The sequence below is a fragment of the Bos indicus genome, chromosome X, assembly GCF_029378745.1.
Source record: "Bos indicus isolate NIAB-ARS_2022 breed Sahiwal x Tharparkar chromosome X, NIAB-ARS_B.indTharparkar_mat_pri_1.0, whole genome shotgun sequence".
NCBI lineage: Eukaryota > Metazoa > Chordata > Mammalia > Artiodactyla > Bovidae > Bos > Bos indicus.
The window spans coordinates 25,987,352-26,009,379 of NC_091789.1; positions in this window are offsets into that span (position 1 = coordinate 25,987,352).

Here is a 22,028-nt window from a genome sequence, read left to right on the forward strand (position 1 = left end):
AAGTATGATCCCGTTGCCATGTACTTTGTTATTTTGGGTTCGAATTTATACACCCTTTCTTTATTTCCTGTCTAGAGAAGATCCTTTAGCATTTGTTGGAGAGCTGGTTTGGTAGTGCTGAATTCTCTCAGCTCTTTATTGTCTGTAAAGCTTTTGATTTCTCCTTCATACTTGAATGAGATCCTTGTTTGGTACAGTAATCTGGGCTGTAGGTTTATCTCTTCCATCACTTTAAGTATGTCCTGAAATTCCCTTCTGGCTTGAAGAGTTTCTATTGAAAGATCAGCTGTTATCCTTATGGGAATCCCCTTGTGTTATTTGTTGTTTTTCCCTTGTTTCTTTTAATATTTGTTCTTTGTGTTTGACCTTAATTAATTTGATTAATATGTGTCTTATGGTGCTTCGCCTTGGGTTTATCCTGTTTGGGACTCTCTGGGCTTCTTGGACTTGGGTGACTATTTCCTTCCCCATTTTAAGGAAGTTTTCAAGTATTATCTCCTCAAGTATTTTCTCTTGATCTTTCTTTTTGTCTTCTTCTGGGACTCCTATGATTTGAATGTTGGGGTGTTTAACATTGTCCCAGAGGTCTTTGAAGTTTTCCTCATTTCTTTTAGTTCTTTTTTCTTTTCTCCTCTCTACTTCATTTCTTTCTACCATTCTATCTTATACCTCATTTATCCTATCTTCTGCCTCCGTTATTCTACTTTTGGTTCCCTCCAGAGTGTTTTTGATCTCATTTATTGCATTATTCATTATATATTGACTCTTTTTTAATTTCTTCTGGGTCGTTGTTAAACATTTATTGCATCTTCTCAATCCTTGTCTCCAGGCTATTTATCTGTAACTCCATTTTGTTTTCAAGATTTTGGATCATTTTCATTATCATTATTCTGAATTCTTTATCAGGTAGATCCCTTATCTCTTCCTCTTTTGTTTGCTTTGGTGGGCATTTATCCTCTTCCTTTACCTGCTGAGTATTTCTCTGCCTTTTCATCTTGTTTAGATTGGTGTGTTTCGGGTGGCCTTTCTATATGTTGGAAGTTTGTGATCCCTCTTTATTGTATAGGGTTCTCCTTGTGGGTGGGGTTGGATGAGTGGCCTGTCAAGGTTTCCTGGTTAGGGAAACTTGTGTCAGTGTTCTGGTGGGTGGAGCTAGATCTATTCTCTCTGGAGTGCAATGAAGTGCCCAGTAGTGAGTTTTGAGGTGTTTATGGCTTTGGTGTGACTTTGGCCAGCCTGTATATTAATGCTCAGGGCTATGTTCCTGTGTTGCTGGAGAATTAGCATAGTATGTCTTGCTCTGGAACTTGTTGGCTCTTGGGTGGAGCTTGGTTTCAGTGTAGGTATAGAGGCTTTTGTATGAGCTCTTATCAATTAATGTTCCCTGGAGTCAGGAGTTTTCTGGTGTTCTCGAGTTTTGTATTTAAGCCTCATGCCTCTGGTTTTCAGTGTTTTTCTTACAGTAGCCTCAAAATTTCTCCATCCATACAGCACTGATGATAAAACATCTACATTAATGGAGATAAGATTCTCCACAGTGAGTGACACCAAGAGAGGTTCGCAGAGTTACATGGAGAAGAGAAGAGAGGGGGAAACAGAGGTGACCAGGAGAGGAAGAGGTGGAATCAAAAGGAGAGAGAGAGCAAGCTAGCCAGTAATCAATTCCCTACGTGCTCTCCACAGTCTGGAACACCTAGAGAGGTTCGCAGAGTTACATGGTGAAGATAAGAGGGAGGAGGAAGATAGAGATGACCAGAAGGAGCAGAAGGGAAGTCAAAATGAGAGAGATAGATCTAGCCAGTAATCTGTTCCTTAAGTCTTCTCCACAGCCCAGAATACCCAAAGAGATTTACAGAGTTGGGTAGAGAAGAGAAGGGGAAGGGAGGAGATAGAGGTGATCTGGGGGAGAAAAAGGAGAGTCAAAAGGGGGAGACGGCAATCAAGCCAATAATCACACTCCTAAGTAAAAATGGATACTGAAGATTGGATTCTTAGAGGTACATAATAGATAACAAATACCAAAAAGCAAAGGTTAAAACTTGAGTAGAGTTTAGACTCTCAAAAATACAATATTTTTTTAAAAATGACAAAAATTATAAAAAATATATATGAAATTTGTTAAAGATAGGGTCTTTTTAATAGTAGGTAATAGTAGGTTATAATGGTGAAAATTAAAGGAGTAATAAAGAACTTAAAATTTTAAAAAATTAAAAATTTAATTGTGATAATAGTAAAATATATTTAGGTATTTCTCTGGAGCTGTTGAGGGAAGTGTGGGGTCAGTTCAGTTTCAGATAGTTCCTTTTTCCAGCTTATACTTCTTCTCAAGGTGTATAGGCCCCTTCCAATGTAGTCAGTGCTAACTACAGGGTTTTAATCTGTTGCACATGTCACTTCCAAAGCAATTCCCTCTTTGTTTACTTTGGCTTCCTCTGTTTGCAAGTCTCTTCACTGTCTAATTTCTGCCGTGACACAAGGGGGTGACGGTGGTCACTTTTTTAGGCTCACTTGTTCAGTTGTGCTGTGGGGAGGGAGGAACACTGCAAACAAATATCACTGGCGTATGAGGGGAATGCTCGCAATGTCTGGGCCACATTGGGTTTGCTCCTACTCATGGCGTGTGTGCTTTCCCAGTCTACACTGCTCAGGCTCCAGGTTGCTCTGCAGGTTGAACTGTCTGAAGTGGGATCTGGGTTGCATGTACTTCTCAGGTCTAAGCTGCTCAGGTTCAGCTTCTCAGGTACTCCACAAAGGCACAGACTCAGTTGGGCCTGCGTTTTGTGCCCTTTCCAGGCCCGAGCAGCTCAGGCAACCAGGTGCTTGGCAAGTGCACTCTCCCCACGTGGGGCAGTGCATCTTATCACCTCCCTCATCCCAGCCGCTTGGTTTCCTGGGTGCACAGCAGGAGTGCTGTCTCAGGTGGGTTGTGTGTCTCCTCTGAGGAGCTGTTCTCTGGATATGACCCCTCCTGGCGGATGTCAACCATCCAGGTTCCCAGGAAGACTTGGTTAGAAACTGGGGGCCTGCTCACAGTTTGGTGGAGGATGCCATCCCTGGGGCCAAAATTGCCCCTCTCCCTTCAGCTCTTGCGAAGAGTTGACTCAGTGGATAAGACCCTGATGCTGGGAGGGATTGGGGGCAGGAGGAGAAGGGGACAACAGAGGATGAGATGGCTGGATGGGATCACCTACTCAATGGACATGAGTTTGAGTGAACTCCGGGAGTTGGTGATGGACAGGGAGGCCTAGCGTGCTGCGATTCATGGGGTCGCAAAGAGTCGGACATGACTGAGGGACTGAACTGAACTGAACTCCAGCTCTGGCTATCGCCTGCCCGCCTCTCTGCCTCTGGTGGGGGATGGGCCGGTCTGTAACCTGCTATCTCTCCTGTGGTATTCGCTCAGTCCTTTGTTCTGTGAGCAGGCCCAGCAATGCCTTAGGTTAGAGCTTTACATGGGAAAGTTCTCTCTCTCTCTCTTTTTTTTCTCTCTCTCTGGCTATCCCACAGTTTGGGTTGTTATCTCATGTTAGCTCCCTCAGATTGTCCCCAGGGCATTCAGGCCTTGTCCTTACCCTAAGCAATGCAGCCTGCGGCTTCCTGTTCAGCCCCCACTTGCTGGTTGCGGACGCGAGCGTCTGGGCTACTTCTCTGCTGGGAGTTGTGGTTAGGCTAGGTGCGTCATCTCTGGGTTTTATTTATTTATTTTTTCCTCCCTGTTATGTTGCCCTCTGAGATTCCAAAACTCCCACAAACCCGCCGGTGTTTCCTTGTGTTTGGAAACTTCTCCTCTTTCACAACTCCCTCCCCAGGACGGGTCTCCATCCCTAACTCTTTTGTCTCTCCTTTTATCTTTTATATTTTGTCCTACCTCATTTTGAATACAATGGGCTGCCTTTCTGGTTACCTGGTGTCCTCCACCAGCGTTCAGAAGTTGTTTTGTGGAATTTGCTCAGTGTTCAAATGATCTTTCAATGAATTTGTGGGGGATAAAGTAGTCTCACCATCCTATTCCTCTGCCATCTTAGGACCACTCTTGGCCAAAAAGTTTATTTGGGGTTTTCCATATGATATTATAGAAAAACCAGAACAAACTTTTTGGCCAACCCAATAAAATTGATAAACTGAATAGTTCACAGCTATTAAATTCATAGTTAAAAACTCTCTTGAAAAAGAAATTTCACAGTCCCCATGATCTCACCAGGGAATTCTAGGAAACACTTAAGAAATATATAATGCTAATTATATAGTTGTAGTTGTTTAGTCACTTAGTCATGTCTTACTCCTTGCAACACCATGGACTGTAGCCTGCCAGGCTCCTCTATCCATGGAAATCTCTAGGAAAGAATACTGATGTGGGTAGTCATTCCCTTCTCCAGGGGATCTTCCCAACCCAAGGATTGAACCCATGTCTCTTGCATTGCAGGTGGAGTCTTTACCATTTAGCCACCACGGAATTTAAATTCTATAGTATCTAGTCAAAAAATAGAAAAAAGAATACTTTCCAACTTACCTGAAGCCAGCATTATTCTGCTACCAAAAGCAAATACAGTAGAAGAAAAGAAATCCAAAATCCAGTACTTTGCTCATGAACTAAGATGCAAAATCCTCAAAAATATTAGCAAATCAATATAATAATTTATATAAAGAGTTAAACACAAGAAAATCTTAGAACCAGTTAAATGTGTTAAAATGTCTACCCATATTCAAGCATTAAATCTTACTAAAAGTTCAAAAACAAAACTTATGAAACTCGAATCCACCACAAGATCCCAAAGTACCTTGGGGATAGGAAACAAACAAACTCCCAAACTATGATTTGTCAAGCACTGTGTATCTATCTTTCCCTAATTATTCAGCTCATGCTGAATATTATGAACACAAGATCTGTGACTTTAAGAGTCAGAGTTGTAGGTTAAAACATAAGTTATTTTAATAAAACATGTATTTGTGAATATATTTCATAATATTCCCAGTAATGTGGTATCAAGCACTAGTCCATCAGCCTTATGAAAATCATGATTAAACAAAATGTTTTCCAATTCTCACAGTGTTCATGATGTTACAAAATGGCTCAATACAGGTTAGCATATTGTTTGGTAACATACTTTCCAGCAGCATGAAAATTGAACTATAATTTTAAAATATTTCCAAAAAAATGATGTGTAATGTATAAATTTTCTGTCTCTGTCTCTGTCTTTAAAGCCCCATTTTTCTCCTTTCTATATACACTATCACTTTTTTAAAAAATTTGTGCTTAACTGATAATGACTTAGAACCTGATTTTCTATATTAACACTATCATATAATTAGTTATGCTTCCCTGGTGGCAGTGAAGACTCTGCCTGCAATGCAGGAGACCTGAGTTTGATCCCTGGGTTGGAAAGATCTCCTGAAGAAGGGAATGGCTACTCACTCCAGTAATCTTGTTCGGGGAATTCCATGGAAGGAGGAGCCTGGCGTGCTACAGTCCCTGGAGTCACAAACAGTAGGGCACAAATGAGTGACTAACATAGCTCACTATACTATTGTTAGTTATATACTTGACCAAGGATCTAATATCCACAATTGTATAGAAATAACCACAAAACCATATTTCATAACCTATTACACAAATGGTATGCTGGAAGAGTGAAATTTTTCTAACAGTGGAATATGGGGAAAAAAGAACTGATAGAGAGGAAGTAACTGTATATATTAATTATTAATATATAAATCACTGTATATATATATAATTTATATAATAATATAAATCACTGTATATATTATTAATAATATAGTTTTTACTCTGATGACTTCTCAATTTCTTCCTTTTTTAAGCAATGCATGTGAAAAATGAAGAAACACCACTATTGAAATCATGGGATCCAGAAGGTTTCTTTAGAATAGTCTTTGACAGAAATGTCTGAGACAATTCCAGAAAATAAATATATATATACAAGCACAAGCAATGACTTTTTGAGAACCAGATCAGAAATACTAGCCTTAGGGGTCTTTTTCTATTATTCCACTTTTTGTCTAGAAGCAGGTACAGGCATTCATGTTCTGATTGGTGATCATTCTCTTATTTGTATGTGATACTGTTTTCCTGGGAGTGCTTTCTTTAGAGTTAGTTGTGCAAAACTTAACTTGGTTTGGTTGATGGTGTATTTGGTGCTGAGATAAGGGGATGTCTACATATAAGATTTCAGTAGTAGGCAAGATCTAGATTATGAACTTTGCTATGAAGTTAGAATTCATTTTGTAGGCAGTTGGGGACTGATTTGGACTCTTAAAGCATGGCTTAAACTGGAAAAACAATAGTTCCTATGAAGATTAATAATTCACTATTCATGAGCTATTCAGGAAGCAAAAACAAAAAACCTTGGTGAAAGAAAAATGAAAAAGAAGAGGCACAGTGGATTTCAAGGTTTCTGACCCAAGTATCTTTGGCATTATAGTGACATTCACTGAGGTCAAGTATAGGCAGAGAAAGAGGGTTTTTGTAGCATGGTGATGACTTTACTTTGGAAGTTTTCACAACCATCTGTCTATGGGACATACACAAAGAATCGCCTAATAGGAGTTCACATTTCTGGGTTTGTTGCTTCCCAAACTCAGAGAGGCAATATAGAAAAAAGAAAGAACAAAAAAGAGGTAAAGAAAAATGCATCTGAACTTAGGAGGAGCAGTGGGTCAGAACACTGTGTTCACAAAGTCCTTCCCCTCCTCCGCAGACCTGTTATATAAATAGTTGACCTATTTGAAAAAGCCTCAAGCCTTAACCACAAATTTCAGTCAAAATTGTTCTGTGTAGTATATTTCTTAAAACCCCAACTTGGCATCAAACATAACAGTGTTCAATATTTTTAAAGCAATATCACTGCTTAAAAATAAGATATGCATTTTAATTAGCTGGATGTGGAACAGAACATGTACCCTTTTTGGCTCCAGATACCAAAAAAAAAAAAAAAAAAAGCAAACCCACCCACCTACATGCCTCATAATCTCTATTCTATCCTCAAAGAAGCTGAAAAATAAGTGTGAACATAACCTAGGGTTCCAAGTGTGTTTTTTTCATGACTAAAGGAAACAGAGACAGTTGCACTACCAGGAACCAGTGCAAACACCTGTCCCACAAGTTAAGGGATTGAACTTGAGCCATCTGCTTCTTTAGTGATGGAAGAATGATTATGAAGCTTGGGATCACATATCTAGAAACGAGCATGGCATTTTCAGTTCAAGGGTCCTGTCCTGCATGAGGCAATCATAAAACTACTAGACACAAAAAGCAGAAGAAAGGATGTATTTCAACCAGAGGGAAGTTGTTGTTTAGTCACTAAGTCATGTCCAATTCTTTGTTACCCCATGGACTGTAGCCCATGGACTGACCCCACTGAACCTTCATTTTCTGCTTGGAAGGCAGATTCTTTACCACTGAGTCAGAAACAGCAATGTGCAAATAAGATAATTAAGTACAAAAATAACAATTACTACTTCTGAGGAACCTGGCAATCTACAGTCCAGGGGATCACAAAGAATCAAACACAACTGAACACACACACACATGTACACACACACAAAAATATAATAGCTGATTTTTGTGCTAAAACAAAAAAGTTGAACTGAAACCAGACAAAAATATAAGGAAGGTGACTGAGAAGGGGGTGCAGGAATGGAATTCAGTAAGTGGTTAAAGGGTATTGCTTGTCTTATTTTATTCTTTATAATGTGTCTTATAAAGTCACAATAGACTTTAACAGAAAAAGATATAATCATATATATTCAATATAATGTAGCAAAAGTATTTACAAAAAGATCTTCACAGAAGTGTTTGCTTTTGGAAAATGAGGGAAAGAAATGATAATACAGAGGGGAACATTTAGTTTTATCTATAATGTTTTATTTTCTCTAAGAATGAAGATTTGAAGCTAATATAAAAACAAAAGAACAAAATAAAACACAAAGGAAAAGACAGGCATGGAAAAGAAAGTGAAAGAAAAGAACCAGAAACTAAAAAAAGAAGCCACCAACCACCAAAGTGCCAACAAAATTCCTTAAGACAATCAGAAATGCATATGAAATATAAACCTATCTTCTTTTCCCCAGTATAATAGCAGCCTCACTGCATGGAATAAAGGTAACACAATCTGATTAGTTCTGAATAAAAGTGGAGAACTCTGGGAGATACAGTCATGACCTAACCAACCTAAACTATGTAGAGAGTAACAGACCACAAACCAATGTCTGGAGAAAGGCACCAAGAGATTCCTGTGATTAACCAAAAGTGAGGAAAATCCAAGAGGCGTTTTGAACATTTAAAGACAGCATTAGACTTGACAGTACACAGTTCTAGAAATTTCTTTTAATTTTCCATGGCAAAGAGACAGTGGCACACCAAGGACATTTAACATCTAGAGATCATTTTTGATACTTCCTCTTCTATTAGACAAATTTATTTTTAGTAATAATCATGCATAGGTCAGTAATGCTCATTATTTTCTTGATTTGTCCTTTAGTTAATAAAACAGCTATCAACTTTTAAAAGAAGAAATTTTAATCTTAATGATGCTTTCCTAATCCAGTAAAATAGTAAACAAACAAGCAAAAAAAGTCACCTCTCAGTTCACACTGTGTTTGAAAGCTTCAGTACTAATAAAATCACCAAGAAGTGAAACATAATAATAGTACTGAAGTAAGTCAAGGTCATTTCTTCTCTCCAGAATCTCTGTGCTATCATTATTTACAATCTATTCTTTAAACCTAAGAATATATAGTACCACAGGAGTTGGAAGTGGGAGCTTCATCTGAAAGAGCTTGAACCCTCTTAAATTGTTATTTGTCACAACTTCTGGATATAAAGTGCAGAGGATAAAAAAAATTCACTTTAAATGCCCTAATTAAAAAAAAAAAGTGATTTATTGATTGATATAACTGAAATGTCCAAGAGGGTGTTTGGCTGCATACACAGACATGGCTGGATCTAGAGCCTCAGTATCGTCATCAGGACCAATGCCCCCCAACCAATGACCTTCTCTACCTACCTTTTCCCCTCCATTCCTCCTCCAACTGTTGGCTCAAGTTTCATCTGCATTGCCAATATCTAAGGCATACAATATCTAAGGCACACATATAAACAAAGCTGAGTGCCTAAGAATTGATGCTTTTGAACTGTGGTGTTGGAGATAACTCCTGAGAGTCCCTTGGACTGTAAAGAGATACAACCAGTCCATCCTAAAGGAAATCAGTCCTGAATATTCACTGGAAGGACTGATGCTGAAGTTGAAACTCCAATACTTTGGCCACCTGAACTGACTCATTGGAAAAGACCCTGATGCTGGGAAAGATTGAAGGTGGGAGGAGACGGGGACTATAGAGGATGAGATGGTTGGATGGCATCACTGACTCAATGGACATGAGTCTGAGCAAGCTCCAGGAGTTGGAATTGGTGATGGATAGGGAAGCCTGGTGTGCTGCACTCCATAGGGTTGCAGGGAGTCAGACATGACTGAGTGACTTTCAAATTTATAGCTCCACATATATTTGAAAAGTGTAAAGTTTTTCTAGCTTCCTTCTTCATTTGCCCTGGTATTAGCATGGATTAGATAACACTACCACACTTGAATTAGTCATTATGGTTGGGTTCTGTAACAATCGGATTGTCTAGGCTCAGTTGCCACCTCATACCTGGGATTTCCCATGCAAATCACATAGACTAAGCATGGGGTATTAGTTCTACAAAGGAAACTGGAGTCACTTTCCAGAAGTATGTTGAGCAGATAATGAGCTGATAAACCATGGCCCAGTGTGCTAATACTAATGCAAATGGGCTGTGATATAGTTTACTTTTGAATAATTCCCATACTTTAGCAGAGAATGGATTGAAGCCCACGACTGGCACCACTCCATGAAAGTAAAGTGAAAGTGAAAGTGAAAATTGCTCAGTCATGTCCAACTCTCTTTGTGACCCTAGGCCAGAATACTGAAGTGGGTAGCCTTTCCCTTCTCCAGGGGATCTTCTCAACCCAGGGACTGAAACCAGGTCTCATGCATTGCAGGTGGATTCTTTACCAACTGAGCTATCAGGGAAACCCTGGCACTACTCCTTATTTTTCACTAAGTGGTGAAGAGAGGTAAGGTTTAGAAGAACAGTATAGTCAAAGTCATGAATATAAGTTACAGTTGATCAGGATCAATAGCTTCAGCTTCTATGGGCTCTATGTACTGTAGTAAAAAATATTGGTTAAAAGCATTTGGCATAAAACAAGTTGTTTAACATTGCAGTTTGGTAAAAACATTGACTTGATCAGAATTAAGGTCCTGAGAGACTACCATCAGATTATTATAAGCCTTATTAAATAAAAGAGAGACTTTATAAATTTCTGTGAATCTTTAAGTATTTTTTTCTGGTTTTGAGAATTTTTTAAGATTGTTTAAATGTTTCACTTTTAAAATTCTAATTCATATTCATTCAATTATTAGTCTAAGTAGTAATATCACAAAGCTAAAATACTTAAATATATAACAGCAAGGGATTAGTTGGAACTAATTAAATTCCCAAAATGTATACATACATAAATATCTTTAAAAATATATTCCAAGTCCAATGTGATTGTGACATTTTTATATTATTTTGCATTTTGTAATTTCCATATTGGGCATGGTTTTTTGGTGATAAAAGAAGAAATGAAGTATATAAAATATAATATTTATGTATAAATCTAAAAATATGTACAAGATCTATATGATGAAAACTATAAAACTGATGAAAGAAATCAAATATCTAAGTAAATGGAGAAATATATCATGTACATGGACAGGAAGACTCAATATTGTCAAGATATCAGTTCTTCCTAACTTGATATATAAATTCAATGTAACCTAACCAAATTTCAAAAAATTATTAGTGGAAATAGAACAGATTTTAAAGTTCATATGGTAGGGTAAAAAGGCTCAGAATAGCCAACATGATACTGAAGTTAGATTACCAAACTTTTGAGATTTATAATCAAGCTCAACAAGGCTTCCCAGGTGGCTCAGTGGGTAAAGAATCTGCCTGCCAAAGCACAAGACACAAGAGACCCAGATTCAATCTCTGTGTTGGGAATATCCCCTGGAGAAGGAAACAGCAACCCACTCCAGTATTCTTGCCTGGGAAGTCCTATGGGCAGAAGAGCCTAATGGGCTTACAGTTCATGGAGTCGTAAAAGAATCGACATGACTTAGCAACTAAACAACAACAACAATAAAGCTCCAATGGTCAAGATAGTATGATCCTGGTGAAATAACAGGCGAATAGATCAGGTTAGTGAGCCCAGAAGTCAACTCAAAAATAGTCAACTGATCTTTGACAAAAGAGCAAAGGCAATTTAATGAAGAATAGATAGTCTTTTAAACAAATGGTGCTGGAGGTACTGGAGCTCCACATCTAAACATAACAAGTCTAGTTACAGAACAAACATCTATCACAAAAGTTAACTTACAATGAATTATTGTTAATATTGCTAAATATTAAATTTAACAATAATAAATAATAATAATAATTTAAATAATAATAAATTTAAATTAAATATTGTTAATTCTTGATGACTACTTAGAAGTGACACTAAAAGCACCATCCATAAAAGAAAACATTTGACAAACTGGACTTACTTAAAACTAAAACTTTCACTCTCTAAAAGATACTGTTAAGAAAATAAAGAGACAAATCACAGAATGAGAGAAAATCTTTGCAAAGCAAATATCAGAGAAAATACTAGCATCCAAAATATACCAAGAATTCTTAAAATTAAACAAGAAGAAAACAAATGAACTGATTAAAAATGGACATAAGATGTAAATAGACACCTCACCAAAGAAGATACACAGATGGCAAAAAAAAAAAGATATAAAAATATTCAACAAAATGTTCAACATCAAATGCCACTGGGGAAATGCAAATTAAACCGATGAGACTGCTACACATCATAAATGGCCAAAATCCAAAACACAAACAAGGCTAAATGCTGGTGAGGATGTGAGGCAACAGAAACTCTCATTCATTGGTGATGGGAATGCCGATGTTACAGCCACTTTGGAAGACCGTTTGATAATTTCTTACAAACCCAAACATATTCCTCACATATGACCCAGCAATTCCATCCCTAGGTATCTACTCAAATGAATTAAAAACTTATTTCCACACAAAAATGTGCGTGCAAATCTTAACAGCATTATTATTCATAATTGGAAGCAACCAAGTTGTCTTTCAATAGATTGATGGATAAACAAACTATTGTGTGTTCATGTGACAGCATATTATTCATCAATGAAAGAAATGAACGCTCAAGGACACAAAGGCATGGAAGCACTTTAAGGCAGATTGCTAAGTGGAAGAAGCTAATCTGAAAAGGCTATGGCGTTTATCATTTCAAGTCCATGATATCCTGGAAAGGTAAAACTTCGAAAATGGTAGAAAGATCAGTAGTTTCTAGGGGTTCAGATGGATGGGGTGGGGCAAAAATGGATGACTTAGTGCAGCACATGGGATATTTTTTTAAGGCAGAGAAACTATTCTGTATGATACTTAATTGTGGATTCATGTAATGATATATTTGTCTAAACCTACTGAATGTCTCTTACAAGGGTGAACCCAGATGTAAACTATGGATTCTATTAAAACTAATGTACAAATATTGGTTAATAAATAGAAGCAAATGTAGCATATAAAAGCATAATGCTTACAATAGGGGGAAAAAGTGGGAAGAGCACTGAGAGGCTGTATAGGAACTCTTTATACTTTCCACTCAATCATTCTGTAAACCTAAAACTACTCCAAAAATATAGCTAATTGAATTTTTAAAATAAATTATATAATTAATTTATATGTTCATTCACTAAATAAATACTTTTGAGCAAATACTATGTGCCAGAAACTATACCTAACTTTGGGAGGTTATATAGGAAAAAACATGGTTCCTGCCTTCAAGCAGCTTATATTTTGTCAGATATTATCAGTAAACATACAGTCACACTGCAATCTGCTAAGCACTACATAGGGATGAATACAGAATGTTATGAGCCCACATAGAGGAGATAGCTGACTTATTGTTTGAGAATAAGAGAAGGCTACCTGGCAAGAGTAACTTCAGAAACCAACTATTTCTAAACTAAATTGATATGTTTATTTTCCCATCCACAACCCCTAACAGCTATCATGTTTCTTTTGGGTTCTTGGATATAGTACAATCAAATGTAGGAGGTACATATGAATGCCTATTACCTGCAGCTGCAAGTGAGTAGGTCCAGATATTTTCCACATTATATCTAACAAGCAGTGTTTAGAATCAAAGCTTGTTAAAAAATGGAGCCTCACAATAAGTAGTGAGAAAGCCTGGAAGTTAGGTACAAGACAGAAATCAAGGGAAAACAAAAGTGAGGAGTGAGTCTTAACAAGTGTGAATTGCTCAGTTGCATCCTATTCTTCACAACTCCACAGACTGACTGTAGTCCTCCAGGCTCCTCTGTCCATGGAATTCTCCTGGAAAGAATACTGGAGTGGGTTGCCATTCCCTTCTCCAGGGGATCTTCCCAACCGAGGGATTGAACCCAGGCCTCCTGCATTGCAGGCAGATTCTTTACTGTCTGAGTCACCAGGACAATGGATAATCGGGGAGAATACTACTGATATAATATTACTACTGTTTATGGCTGCTTTTTACAGAATTCCTAAAGAGGGACTTGCACTTTTTGGAGGGAGAAGGAGCAATATATTTACAGAGAACAAGAACTCCTTCAATCTTTATATATCCTAGGAGGTGAAAGGGAACTCATAGGTTGTGGGATTTTTCTGCCAACATAGAAGGATTTCCCTCTGTGAAGCTGGAGATAAAATTATGTTAATTGAAGGGAAATAGTGATATTTTGATCCATTCTTACATAGTTACTAAAATTTCTGCAATGATTATGCATTGAGTTATCACCAGAAATAAGCAAGTAGTAGTACTAAACCAAATAAAATACTTCCACACTAATTTCAGATTTCAAACTAGGGTTAGCTCTCTCAATGACCAACCCAAGATCAAGAAATATATTTTATGGAAATCAAAGTTCAAAAGCTCACCACATTAATGATCATATCTGATCATCATAACAGTGTTGACAGAGCTCCTATTATTATCATTATTTTTCAGATGGGAAAATTAAGTATTAAAAAAATTAAGTACCTGTGCATAGTTACAAAAATAGTTACAAAGCCAAGATTCAAACCCAGGTTAAGAGTTTACATTGTGTGGTAGTGAGAAAAGCAAATGATACAGAGTTGAAGAGACTTTGGAGCATATCTTGGTTTCACTATTTCCAGCTGTGTGACTTAATTTCCGATCTGTACAATGGGGGAAACAGCTCCCCCATAAATGAAATGCAAAGGTAAAATGTGATCATATCCTTAATTCACCTGGCACACATTAAATTAAATTAAATTAATATTAATCATATTGCTTCTTCTATTTCCCAGGTAGTCTAATTCAATGTTCTGACTTGGTTGGGTTTCAGCACTTCTCAAAGCAAGGTTGCAAGCAATCAACTCGAGAACCTTTATGAAATTCTGAGGGCCCTATTTGAGTCTTCCTGAATCAGAATGTCTAAAGGGGAGGCCCTGGAATCCGGATTTTATTATGCTTCTTAAAAGGTTCATATGCAGAGTAAAGCTTGAGGACCACTACAGTTCTCCACAATATTTAATGATAAAAAATACAGCTAGGTTTTATAAGGTTTACTTCACTGAGAAATAACTTCTGTTAAATTCATCTCCTGTGACTATCTTTCTTCCTGTATAGAGACATTTATATGCTATAGCTTATTTTGGTAATTACTCATTTATATTTTATTAAATATTCAGAAAAAATTCTAACAAATGAAATCCCTAACCAAACACTGAAATCCAAGTCTGTCATGCTGGTTCAAGGAAGAATTCTCCTCCACTGGTTTCTCTTTAAAGGTTGCCAAGAGACTGAAATATGATACATGTATTTTGTTGAGCACAGAAAATCCAAAGCTCACTTCCTGGTATTATTGGTCCATAGTTTCATGTAGGTAAGTAAGATAATTTTGGATTTTAACTTCCTCGCAAAGTGAAATGAACAAAGTTAGATCAACACCAAGTACAGTGCTCAAAAGGCTTCCAAAGACTCAAGCAGGTCCTTAGAATCATGAGAAATGGCCCTAAGTATGCGTTCAGCATTAATTATTATCTTAATGACATGAAATCTGTCTCTCTGTAAAAGTGTTTCTTAGGTTTTAACGTGCAAATAATGAACCTAGGGATCTGGTAAAATCTAGATACTGAATAAGAAGATCTGAGATGGGTCCCAGGATGCTGTACAAGTTCCCAACCGTTACAAACGTTGGTCCATAAATCACACTTCGAATAGCAAGAGATTATAGGGTACTGGTGACCCTACATCTTCATTTTCCCACTTTTCTTCAATGTATTTCTTAATTTGTACTCCCAAACCATATCAGTTGCATGATTATTTACATTTTAGTTCATTTTGCCTTAAATGAGAATACTTGTTCATACATATGATGGTACAATCAGTTTGTAGTTTCCCTGTGGACAAAAACCACAACTATGTGATTTAAATCAATGTTTACTGAGCATCTATTGTATACTGGGAAGTGTAATAAATATTTTCACTTAAATTGCCTCATGTGATTACTAAAACCTGTTTTAAATAGGTAATTTTTATCTCTGTATTGCAGCTAAAAACTGAGGCTCAAAAGAGGGCAAAAGAGAATGAGATGGCTAGATAGCATCACTGACTCAATGGACATGAGTTTGAGCAACCTCCGGGAGACAGTGGAGGACAGAGGAGCCTGGTTCAGTCCATGGGGTCACCAAGAGTCAAACATGATTTATTGACTGAACAAAAACAACAATCTGCTCATGTTCCTCATTGATTGGATGAGACTTTTTGGTTCCACTTTTGTTGCATTTTTTAAACTTCACTTAAAACATCCTAACACTTTAAATGTGTACATAATAGTATATCAAGTGGATGATGCACTTTAATATTTTAAACGTTTATGTCTTTGTGGGAGGAGGGAGAAAAATCTAAGTTGGTTCAAGTAAGTCACAGTTCAGTTCAATTCAGTTCAGTCGTTCAGTCATGTCCAACTCTTTGTGACCCCATGAATTGCATCACACCAGGCCTCCCTGTCCATCATCAACTCCCAGAGTTCACTCAGACTCACGTCCATCGAGTCGGTGATGCCATCCAGCCATCTCATCCTCTGTTGTCCCCTTCTCCTCCTGCCCCCAATCCCTCCCAGCATCAGGGTCTTATCCACTGAGTCAACTCTTCGCATGAGGTGGCCAAAGTATTGGAGTTTCAGCTTCAGCATCATTCCCTCCAAAGAAATCCCAGGGCTGATTTCCTTCAGAATGGACTGGTTGGATCTCCTTGCAGTCCAAGGGACTCTCAAGAGTCTTCTCCAACACCACAGTTCAAAAGTTATACATAATTCTACATTGAGCACCTCAGAGCAAAGTTCCAAACTTTGTCACTAGTGACAATAATTTGCTGTAAGAGGCTGGCCTGTGGACCATTGGATGTTGAACAACATCCCTCGCTTCTACCCACCAGCTGCCAGTAGCATTCTCACAGTTGTGACAAACAAAAATAGCTCTAGACATTGTCAAATATCTCCTAGGGGGCAAGATTGCCTTTGTCTTAGAATATATTTGTTTCTTCAGTTGGATTATTTCTTTGTGACAGATTTCTAGAACTAGAATTTATGGGTCAAATAAAAATATTTGTATGGTTCTTGATGTATTGCTAAATTACTTTCCAAATGGGTTCCCTGCCCACCAGTGAAATCAATCTGAGTGACCCAATTCTGTGTTAACTGCTGGAGTCTCAGTTAATATTATTTATTTTTGTTAATTTGCTAATGCAAATGGAATTTTACTATTGTTGTTATTATTATTATTTGAGTTTGTTTTTTCTTGATTACCAGCAAGAATAAAATGCTGTACATGTTTGTCTATTATTAATTTTGTTTTCCTTGGTATGAAATATTATCTGAGTCCTTATTCCCTTTATGTTATAGGGTTTGAGGAGTAACAAAAGTAGTAAAAGAAAAAAAGAAAAGTACCAGAAGACAACTTTAACAAAACTGAGGCAATCTTTTTAAATGAGGGCTAGTTTTAAAAATAATTTAAAAAATGATTTTGACTACATTTTTCAAGATTTTACTTTTATTTAGGAAGAGGAATGTCTAAGGTGACAATTAAGTCTTATTTTATGATTTTCCAGTCACAGATGGGCTTTCTTTGTGGGTGGGGTACATTTCAAATTTTTAGAAATTTCTTATATAGCATGCACCACAGTCTAGTTGATAATGTTTGCTTAGTCACTTAGTCGTGTCCAACTCTTTGCAACCCCATGGACTATAGCCCACCAGGCTCCTCTGTCCATGGGGATTCTACAGGCAAGAATAACAGAGTGGGTTGCCATGCCCTCCTCCAAGGGATCTTCCCAACCCAGAGATCGAACCCAGGTTTCCCACATTGCAGGCAGGTTCTTTACTGTCTGAGCCACCAGGGAAGCCCAAGAATACTGGAGTGGGTAGCCACTCCTTTCTCCAGGGGATCCTCCTGACCCAGGAATCAAACCAGGGTCTGCTGCATTGCAGGTGAATTCTTTACCAGTTGATAATGCTCCATATTTAAACAGATTTTTGTAATTTAGGACCCTTTTGAGCTTCTGAGGTTTCTGTAGTTGTTCCTTGACTGACCTTGTAGGCAACTCACCTACAAAATATTTTTTAAATATCTCTTAATATTGTATTCTTTAAAATAAGGTGTTTATCCTTTGTACATATGTTAATCAGACTTGTCCATTGTGATAATCAGCAATGTCTGTAAAACAAGAAATGTACTACTTTGCCCACTTCTGAAAAATGCTCATCTTCCCCATCCTTGTCTCATCCTGTTACATCACTACCAGATTTTTTCCCCTACTAATTCATGGAATAAGCTGGACATTAGTCAAAAAACACATGCAAAGAAAATACTATTGATCAACTCTGGGTAGGAATAGAGACATAGACATGGAGAACGGACATGTAGACAAAAGGAGGGATGGAGAGGGTGGGATGAATTGAGAGAGTAGCATTGACATATATACAGTCCCATGTGTAAAACAGATAGCTAATAAGAAGTTGTTGTGCAACACAGAGAGCTCAGCTCAGTGCTCTATGATGACTTGGAGGAGTGGAATTGGGGGAATGGGAGGGAGGCTCAAAAGGGAGGGGATAGATGTATACTTACAACTTATTCAAGTTGTCATATGGGAGAAATTAACACAACATTGTAAAGCAATTATATTTCAATAATAAAATGAAAGATTTTTTTAAATTAAACTTTTTTTTAAAAAAAAAAAAAAGGAAAGACGACTGAAATATTCAGTCTATATAGAGTTGCAGGTAGGGAAAAAGAAGGGCACTGAATTTATCCTCCTCCAAACCTCAACTTCTTCATCTATATTTTGAGAGATACGAAAAAAAAAAAAAAATAGATTCCAGACTCCATTACTCCAGTGAAGCAGCCATAGGCCTTGGACTGACTTGCTGCTCTAGCTTAGTTACAGTTTTAGAGATAGAAAGTTACTGTAAAGAAACCAAGACAAACATTAACAAAATTCTAAATGACGTGTGTCATCAAGAACAAACACACTTGGATCATTCAGAAATTCATCCTCAAATCAGATATTCACCATGCCAAGAAGCATTTACAAAATTTTGTAGGATGTAATTATTTTCCTTAATAAGGATAAGAGTTAATAGTATATAGAATGGCTACATAATCTGTTTCAAAATTTCCTTTATTTGAGCTTTCTTTCATTAGCCACTATTTTTATGCTGTTTCATACCACACCTAACAGAAGCAGAAGATATTAAGAAGAGGTGGCAAGAATACACAGAAGAACTGTACAAAAAAGATCTTCACGAACAAGATAATCACGATGGTGTGATCACTCACCTAGAGCCAGACATCCCAGAATGTGAAGTCAAGTGGGCCTTAGGAAGCATTACTACGAGGTGATGGAATTCCAGTTGAGCTATTTCAAATCCTGAAAGATGATGCTGTGAAAGTGCTGCACTCAATATGCTACAAATTTGGATAACTCAGCAGTGGCCACAGAACTGGAAAAGGTCAGTTTTCATTCCAATCCCAAAGAAAGGCAATGCCAAAGAATGCTCAAAGTACTTCACAATTATACTCATCTCACATGCTAGTAAAGTAATGCCCAAAATTCTCCAAGCCAGACTTCAGCAATACGTGAACCGTGAACTTCCTGATGTTCAAGCTGGTTTTAGAAAAAGCAGAGGAACCAGAGATCAAATTGCCAACATCCGCTGGATCATGGAAAAAGCAAGAGAGTTCCAGAAAAACATTTACTTCTGCTTTATTGACTATACCAAAGCCTTTGACTGTGTGGATCACAATAAACTGTGGAATTATTCAAGACATGGGAATACTAGACCACCTGACCTGCCTCTTGAGAAACCTGTATGCAGGTTCGGAAGCAACAGTTAGAACTGGACATGGAACAACAGACTGGTTCCAAATAGGAAAAGGAGTACATCAAGGCTGTATATTGTCACCCTGCTTATTTAACTTATATGCAGAGTACATAATGAGAAATGCTGGGCTGGAAGAAACACAAGCTGGAATCAAGATTGCTGGGAGAAATATCAATAACCTCAGATATGCAGATGACACCACCCTTATGGCAGAAAGTGAAGAGGAACTCAAAAGCCTCTTGATGAAAGTGAAAGAGGGGAGTGAAAACATTGGCTTAAAGCTCAACATTCAGAAAACTAAGATCATGGCATACGGTCCCATCACTTCATAGCAAATAGATGGAAAAACAGTGGAAACAGTGTCAGACTTTATTTTTCTGGGCTCCAAAGTCACTGCAGATGGTGGTTGCTGCCATGAAATTAAAAGACACTTACTACTTGAAAGGAAAGTTATGACCAACCTAGATAGCATATTCAAAAGCAGAGACATTACTTTGCCAACAAAGATCCGTCTAGTCAAGGCTATGGTTTTTCCAGTGGTCATGTATGGATGTGAGAGTTGGACTGTGAAGAAAGCTGAGTGTCTAAGAATCGATGCTTTTGAACTGTGGCATTGGAAAATACTCTTTAGAGTCCCTTGGACTGCACAGAGATCCAACCAGCCCATTCTAAAGGAGATCAGTCCTGGGTGTTCTTTGGAAGGACTGATGATGCTAAAGCTGAAACTCCAATACTTTGGCCACCTCATGCGAAGAGTTGACTCATTGGAAAAGACTCTGATGCTGGGAGTGATTGGGGGCAGGAGGAGAAGGGGACGACAGAGGATGAGATGGCTGGATGGCATCACTGACTAGATGGACGTGAGTTTGAGTGAAATCCAGGAGTTGGTGATGGACAGGGAGGCCTGGCGTGCTGCAATTCATGGGGTCGCAAAGAGTCGGACACAACTGAGCGACTGAACTGAACTGATACCACTTTTTGTGGTCTTGAAATTAAAATTCAGTCTCTGAAGACTGACTTAACTTAAATATGGACTATTTCTTTAACACAACTCCCAATTGTCAGTACGTAGTGTTTTAAACTACAGTATTTCATCTTTAGAAGGAAAAAAAACACAATGTAATAACTAGGCAATCTTGTTGAATCTTCTGCTGTGATGTTATTTCTGCCCTGAAATGATCATTTGTCTTCATTTTGCCAGGTTTATTGCCCCAAAAGGATACCATAAAAGCACAAATTGCTACCTGCCACAAATGTCCTGGTAGATTTAATATTTCCACTAAGGCAGCCTCTAACACTAGTTTTAGGGTTGTTCCTTTAAGGACAAGCATTCTTTCATTTTGTTTGTTTATAATTTTTTTTAAAGCTGAGTCAAGCAGTTGAAACACACAACCTGTAGTCTTCCACTAATAAACAAATTAGAAGCTGAAACCCTGGGGCCAATGACCTGTATGTATGTCTATTAACAATCTATTGAGGAGGGCAGTCCTAAGATGATGGAGGAATAGAACGGGAAGACCACTCTCTTCCCCACAAAGTCATCAAAAGATCATTTGAACGCTGAGCAAATTCCACAAAACAACTTCTGAATGCTGCTGGAGGACACAAGGCACCCAGAAAGGCAAATCATTCTCTTTGAAAGGAGATAGGACAAAATACAAAAGAGAGGCAAAAGCGTTAGGGACAGACACCCATCTCGGGGAGGGAGTTGTGAAGGAGGAGAAGTTTTCACACACCAGGAAACCCTCTCACCGGCGGATCTGTGGGGAGTTTTGGAATCTCTGGGGGCAACATAACTGGAAGGAAAAATAACAAACAAAAAACCCACAGATTACATGCCTAACCATAACTCCCAACAGAGAAATAGCCCAGATGCACGAGTTCACCAGCAGCGAGTGGGGGGTTAAACTGGGAGGCGTGGGCTGCATGCTTAGGGTGACCGGGCCTGAATGCCATGAGGACAATCTGAGGGAGCTAACGTGAGATAACAACCCAAACTGTGGGATAGCCAGAGAGAAAAAAAGAAAGAAAGAAAGAAAGAGAACTTTCCTGCGAAAAGCTCAAAGGCATAGCCTGGTCTGCTCACATAATAGAGGATTGAGCAAATACCACAGGAGAGCTAGCAGGCTACAGACCAGCCCATCCCCCATCAGAGGCAGAGAGGCAGGCTGGCAACAGCCAGAGCCAGAAGGCAAGAGGCAATCTGGGCCCCAGAGATGGCATCTTCCACCAAACTGTGAGCAGGCTCCTAGTTGTTAACCAAGTCTTCCTGGGATCCTGGATGGTTGACATCCGCCAGGAGGGTCACAGAGATCAGTTCTTGAGAGGAGACACACGGCACACCTGAGACGGTGCTCTGGCTGCGCACTCAGGAAACCATGCAGCTGGGACTGGGGAGGTGATAAGACGCACTGCCCACCTGCAAGAGTGTGCTCACCAAGCATCTGGTCGCCTGAGGTGCTCAGACCTGGGAAGGGCACAAA